The 5,934-nt window shown below is 38.2% G+C and overlaps 1 long non-coding RNA gene across 1 annotated transcript; it reads right to left on the bottom strand.

The window, feature by feature from the left end:
• Window positions 1–2,761: 2,761 nt before the first annotated feature.
• Window positions 2,762–4,865, bottom strand: LOC143267195 (uncharacterized). Its single transcript, XR_013042111.1, has 3 exons — window positions 4,810–4,865; window positions 4,240–4,502; window positions 2,762–3,109 (listed from the first exon to the last, which is right to left on the bottom strand). It is a non-coding gene; the product is annotated as an uncharacterized LOC143267195 (long non-coding RNA).
• Window positions 4,866–5,934: the final 1,069 nt, after the last annotated feature.

Below are 5,934 nucleotides of genomic sequence, written 5' to 3'. Positions count from 1 at the left end.
TATTCAGATGTAGTATGTACTGATAGTCTGTGTTTTGGAACCATAAAGTACAGAATAAATAACTGAATTATATTTCTGAATATCATTCTCTGCAATCTTCTGTTAGTTTTACAATTTAGGCTCATATGGCCTCTAACACACCTACTTCTAAATATATATATATATATATATGTATTAACTAGATTTAAGTAATCAGTGATGGGAATACAAGTGCTGTTACCCACAAATAAGAGATTTTATTCTTGCTCATGTTCATGATCAAAAATGCATGATGTAGCCAAGGTGCAATTCAAAGATATAGAGAAGTTCAGTGTTTTCATCATCGAGGCCATGAACAGATGTTACAAGCTTTGTTACCATATCAAAGACATTTTTGATCACAATGTTTATGAAAATTATAAAGAATTTATGTGACACATACAAAATGAACAACTGAAATCTTCTTGACAACAAATATAAAATTAAAAGCCCACAAAATTTAAAGTGCTAATGGAAATAATTTATACTAAAATATTTCTTTTCAAAGGATTATCTACAGATTTATTAATGTCTTAGTATACCATTTATGTCTTAAATCATGTTAATAACATTTGACATTTAAAACAAAAAGCTTTTTTACTATTATATATCTTGCATTTTAAATCAAATTTTAAGAGTACATAATTGCAATGAAGCACTTTTCATAAAATTTTCATAAAATGTAAATTTAATAAAGTGAAGACAGCACTTTTGAAATATATCCCTTTTAGAAACAGTCAATCACAATTGTAATCCAATGGCAACATAATTACAACCACTAAACTACCATTAAATGAACTGATTTAGTTAACTGGCAAGAAAATAATTAAAAATTGCTTCTGTACAATCTGTACCCTGAAATATAAATAATCATTAATATTCATATGTACAGAATCATTTATTTATGATGCTATATAGTTCTTCTCTTATGTTAAATATTTTAAAACTGTAAACATCAGTAAACCAATAGCAATGCACAATGTAAGGCATGGTGTTTTCATATTCATATTTTAGCAATATATCTATGATATTGTAATCCATTGACAAGAATGACAATATGTTAAAGCCGATTTAAATTTTTTTTTCTTTAACTGTGAAGGGAGAGGCCTTCCTCTATTTGGTCCTTGATTTTGTATTGTTGTTAAATGTAGTTATTTTCTGTTTTTCTCAGTTGTATTTATTTATAAAATCTTCTCTCATACACCACATTCCAACCACATTTTCCCTTCCCTCCAGTCTCCCTAGCTCTACCTCTCTACCTCTTCTCTCTCCCAGATCCACTCCTTCTCTGTTCCCCTTCAGAAAGAGCAAGCCTCCCACGGATATCAACCAAACTAAACTCATCAAATTATAATAAGACTAGGCATAAACTCTCATGTCAAGTCTGGACCAAGCAATCCAGTAAGAGGAAAAGGGTCCCAAGAGCAGGCAAAAGAGTCAGAGACACCCTCCTACACAGACTGTTAGTGCTAGGAGTCCCACAAGAACACCAACCTACACAACTTGTAACCTATATGCAAAAGACCTAGCTGCTATGGGATGTCTTTCAGTATGACATGAATAGGTGTTGCTCCCACTGGCTAATAAATAAAGCTGCACTGACCTATGGCATGGCAGGATGGAGCCAGACAGGAAAATCGAAGAGAAATAGTGAAAGAAAAAAGGATCAACATGCAATGGGACACAGGTAAAGCCAAGGAACACGTGGTAATACATAGATTAATACTTATGGGTTAAGTTGTAAGAGCTAGGTAGTGAGAGGCCTGAGCTAATAGGCCATAAAATTAGTAATTAATATAAGCCTCTGTGTAATTATTTTATAAGTGGTTGAGGGACTATGGGGCCAGGCAGGACCAGAGAAACAGAGGACCACAGGGTTGAGTGGGACCAGAGAAACTTATGGCTACACCTAGCTCATACCCTACAGGCTCAGTGATTGTTACATCAGTCTCTGTGAGGCTCTATCAGCCCTGCTTAGTTGATTCTGTGGGCTGTGTTCTTATGGTATCCTTGACCCCTCTGGTTCATACAATCTTTCCTCCCCATTTTCCATGGTGTTCTCTGAGCTCCAAGAGGAGAGACCCAATTAAGATCTCCAATTTAGACTCTATCTTGACTAATGTTTGGATATGCGTCTCTGCATTTGCTCCCAACAGCTGCCAGAGGAAACCTCTCTGAGGACAATACCCATCTATGAGTGTAACAGAATATCACTAGCAATCATTTCATTGACTTTTTATTTTTCCAGTTATATTTTATTTTATCCTAGGTCTCTGGTCTAGTCAACCTCTGATTCCTCACTATCCAGGCAATGTAGGTTGTGGCCTCCCTCTCATATCAGGGGCCTCAAGTTGAACCCTTAAGTGGTTGGCCACTCCCGCAAATTCTGTGCCACCATTATACCAGCACATCTTCCAAGCAGAATAAATTGTAGATAATTTTTGTGCTTGGGTTGATGTCCAAGCCCCACTAATGGAAATTTTTCCTAGAACCGGAAGATGTCGGACTCAGGCTCCATATTCTCCATTACTAGAAGTCATCACTAGGGTCACCATCAGAGATTCCAGTGAGTTTCTACTGCACTAGGTTTCCACATCACCCCCAAAATTACAACAGTTTGGATTGCAAATTTCTAATTAAGCTAAAATTGTTGATAATTTATCTGATTTCAGAATGCCACACAATAAAAGTATATATTTAAAGACATTTTTGAGATTTATTTATTTTTATTTGATGTGTATGGATGGTTTCTCTACATGCATTTCTTTGAAGCACATATGTGCAGTCTTTGTGGCCATCTGGGGACCTCAGATTCCCTGGGAGCTGGAGCCTGCTTTGAGCTGACAAGCAGGTGCTGGTAATTGAACCACTGTGCTTTGGTTGAGCAGCGAGAGCAGAGCTCTTAAGTGTGTAGCTATCCTCATAGATATCCTTTTATTAGTGTGTGTGTGTGTGTGTGTGTGTGTGTGTGTGTGTGTGTGTGTGTGTGCTCCTGAAGAATCTAGAAGAAGTCATTTTATAATTCCCTATAGATGGAGTTCCAGGCATTTGCAAGTCACTTGATGAGGGTGCCAAAAACCAATTCCTGGTCCTATGGAAGAGAATAGCATGACCTTTTAAATCTTTGGCCATTTCTTTAGCCTCTAAATCAAAAATATCTTAAATAGGACTACTTTAAATTTCAAGACTATCCTAAAATATTTCAGTTAAGGTACCTAAAGTTGCTTAAACTGAATGATAAAAATAATAACAACAGAACTTTACTAAGTAAAGAAGAAACAACAAAGAAGTATGGTTAAATAAATAAATATATATATATATATATATGTCATTCACAGTGAAATTTTAGTCAATATTATTCTGAATTTTATGCATTATTATATTATATATGAACATTGATCTATACATTTTAAGTACCACTTAGATATTAATTATATTTATTATTATATGAGTTGTAAAATTCATTGTCACAATAGTTTTGATACCAATTTGCTATTTTGAAAGATATTCAGAATTAAATCTTTGATCATAACTTCTCAGTGAAGAAGATAATTGTTTTTCATACACCATACAGAATTCTCCATCCTGTCATCCTGAACAATTTGGCTTAACTAAATCAGAAGATTACTCAATATCTCATCATTCTAAAGTTAGTGAATATTTTAGATGATATAAAATGCGGAACCAACAAAATTAATGAGATATCAATGTTATGAAATACTCTGATAGGTGATAAAAGTTCAAATATTAAAAATATCAAGGAGCAGATATTCTTTAGATCCAAAATTCTTTTTCATATCAGAAACAAAATGTTTGGAAAATATAAATAAAGAAATCCAAAAGGATTATTCAACTACCCATATGACGTTATTAGGAAAAATATTTTATCTAAATAAAAATAAAATACAGATAAATTCTATAATAATTTTTATGAGTATGTACATTTTTCATTATAAAGACTTACATTTTTGATTCATATTTTTTTTCAATTTTCAAACACACTGGTAGAATACCTGTATATGAATGGCACTGGGCAGAGAGCTAGCTCATCAGTTGAGACTCTGTAATGTCTTTAAAGAGGAGTATGATGGGTTTCTGAGTACCCAAATCTAGTATCTCCCAATCACTTGTTACTACAGCCCCAAGGAATCAGATACCCTCTACTGGCCTCAGTGGGCATTGCAGTCTTGTTTTTGGAGCTATGGATAAATATCTATTCACCACAGGTAAGACACAGATGACCAAAGTAAGATTACCATGAAATAGAATCAGCAGCTTCCCAGGACTGGTGAGTAAGGCTCAGTTTGTAAAGTGCTAAGAGGTTATGCTATAAGCAGGAGAAATAGATCACAAGAACCCATGCTAAAAATGTCACCCATGGTGGCCGTGTTTGCAATCCTAAGAAATAGGAGACAGGTGAATCCTGGTGGCTCCTTCACTATAAAGCCAAGAATAGTTGGTGGGTTCTTGGCCAACAAGAGACCCTGAATCAAAAGAAAAAACAAAAACTATAGCCAGTGGTTGAGAAGAGCTCAAGGTTATTCTCTGTCCCCACAGTATATGCAGCTACACACAAATGAACACTTCTCTCTCTCTCTCTCTCTCTCTCTCTCTCTCTCTCTCTCTCTCTCTCTCTCTCTCTCTCTCTCTCTCTCTCTCTCTCTCTCACACACACACACACACACACATAGACAGACAGACAGACACACACACACACACACACACACACACACACACACACACACGCATGCGCATGCATACACACGCAGACACATACACCAGCATCCTCACCTTGAGGTCCCGATCTCCAATCTATAGCTGTCCTCTTTTATCCTGTCCTCAAGATCTCCTGATATTTTAGACCTTCTGCATGCCCTGCTCTAGACTCCTCACAACACTTTCACCTCCACTCCACCTTCCGTCCAACAAAGTTCTATTATCCACTGGCTCATTTTTGAACATTCTTGTATTTATTCTTTGTGTCTTTCACATTGTGCATCTCAATCCCATTAATTTCTCCCTTCCTTCATATCTACCCTCAGCTCTTGTAATCCACCCCCCCCCCGATAAGACAATACAATTTAAGGGGAAAAAAAAGACTTAAAGAAGGGGGAGGGGATGAAAATCTCATCAAGGAAGCTGTAGTGTGACACCGTGAGTCACACAGTAAACCCTTTCGTCCCTATATCTTTACTTCCAAGTGCTCATTGCAAAGGGTCATCAATCTTGTTGGAGGCCTCTGGTTTCTGCTACTATCTATTTTGGGCCCTTGCTGGGAATCCTTTTGGATATCTTCTTGTTGTCCTGTGTTCTAGAGATCCTTCAGGTTTGGGTCTGCGGGATTGGTGTCTTCACACCCTACCATAGATGATAGTTGGGGTGGATGTTGACATGGGCCAACTCATAACCCTGGTTCTGGACCTGGTTAGTTGCAGGGTTTGTCAGCCCACCAGCCCGCCCTGATGCTGAGCCCTCCAGCTTTGCCCCGACTAGTTCATCCCTTTCAGCAATGAGCAAGGGGCATGGCCAGTTCTCCTGCTTTCATGACCTCAGGGTCAGCTCGCTCACACCAGGGCCATCAGGGCTAGCTCTCCTCTGTTGCCCAGGAGAGGTATAGGGGCCACTCTCTGGAGTACTGCAGCTGGTAAGGGGCAGGGAAAGCACTCCCACTCTTATGACCTCAAGGCCAGCTCTGCCACCTCTCACAGGGGGTTAGTGGGTCGAGGGCATCTCTCCTCAACCCACACTACCATATTGCAGGTGAGAAGCATTGCCAGATCTCTTATGTTCATGGTCTCAGGGCCTTTTCACCCATGCCTCAATAGGGTCAGCTCCGCTATGCTGGCTAGGTGAGGTGCAGAGCCTACTTTTCTGAGTGCTGCCCCTGGTCAGGGAGAAGCTCAGCTCCCTTGCCCA

The sequence above is a fragment of the Peromyscus maniculatus genome, chromosome 9, assembly GCF_049852395.1.
Source record: "Peromyscus maniculatus bairdii isolate BWxNUB_F1_BW_parent chromosome 9, HU_Pman_BW_mat_3.1, whole genome shotgun sequence".
Classification (NCBI taxonomy): domain Eukaryota; kingdom Metazoa; phylum Chordata; class Mammalia; order Rodentia; family Cricetidae; genus Peromyscus; species Peromyscus maniculatus.
Note: the sequence above shows the minus strand (reverse complement) of the source record. Positions and strands in the feature narration are given on the sequence as shown.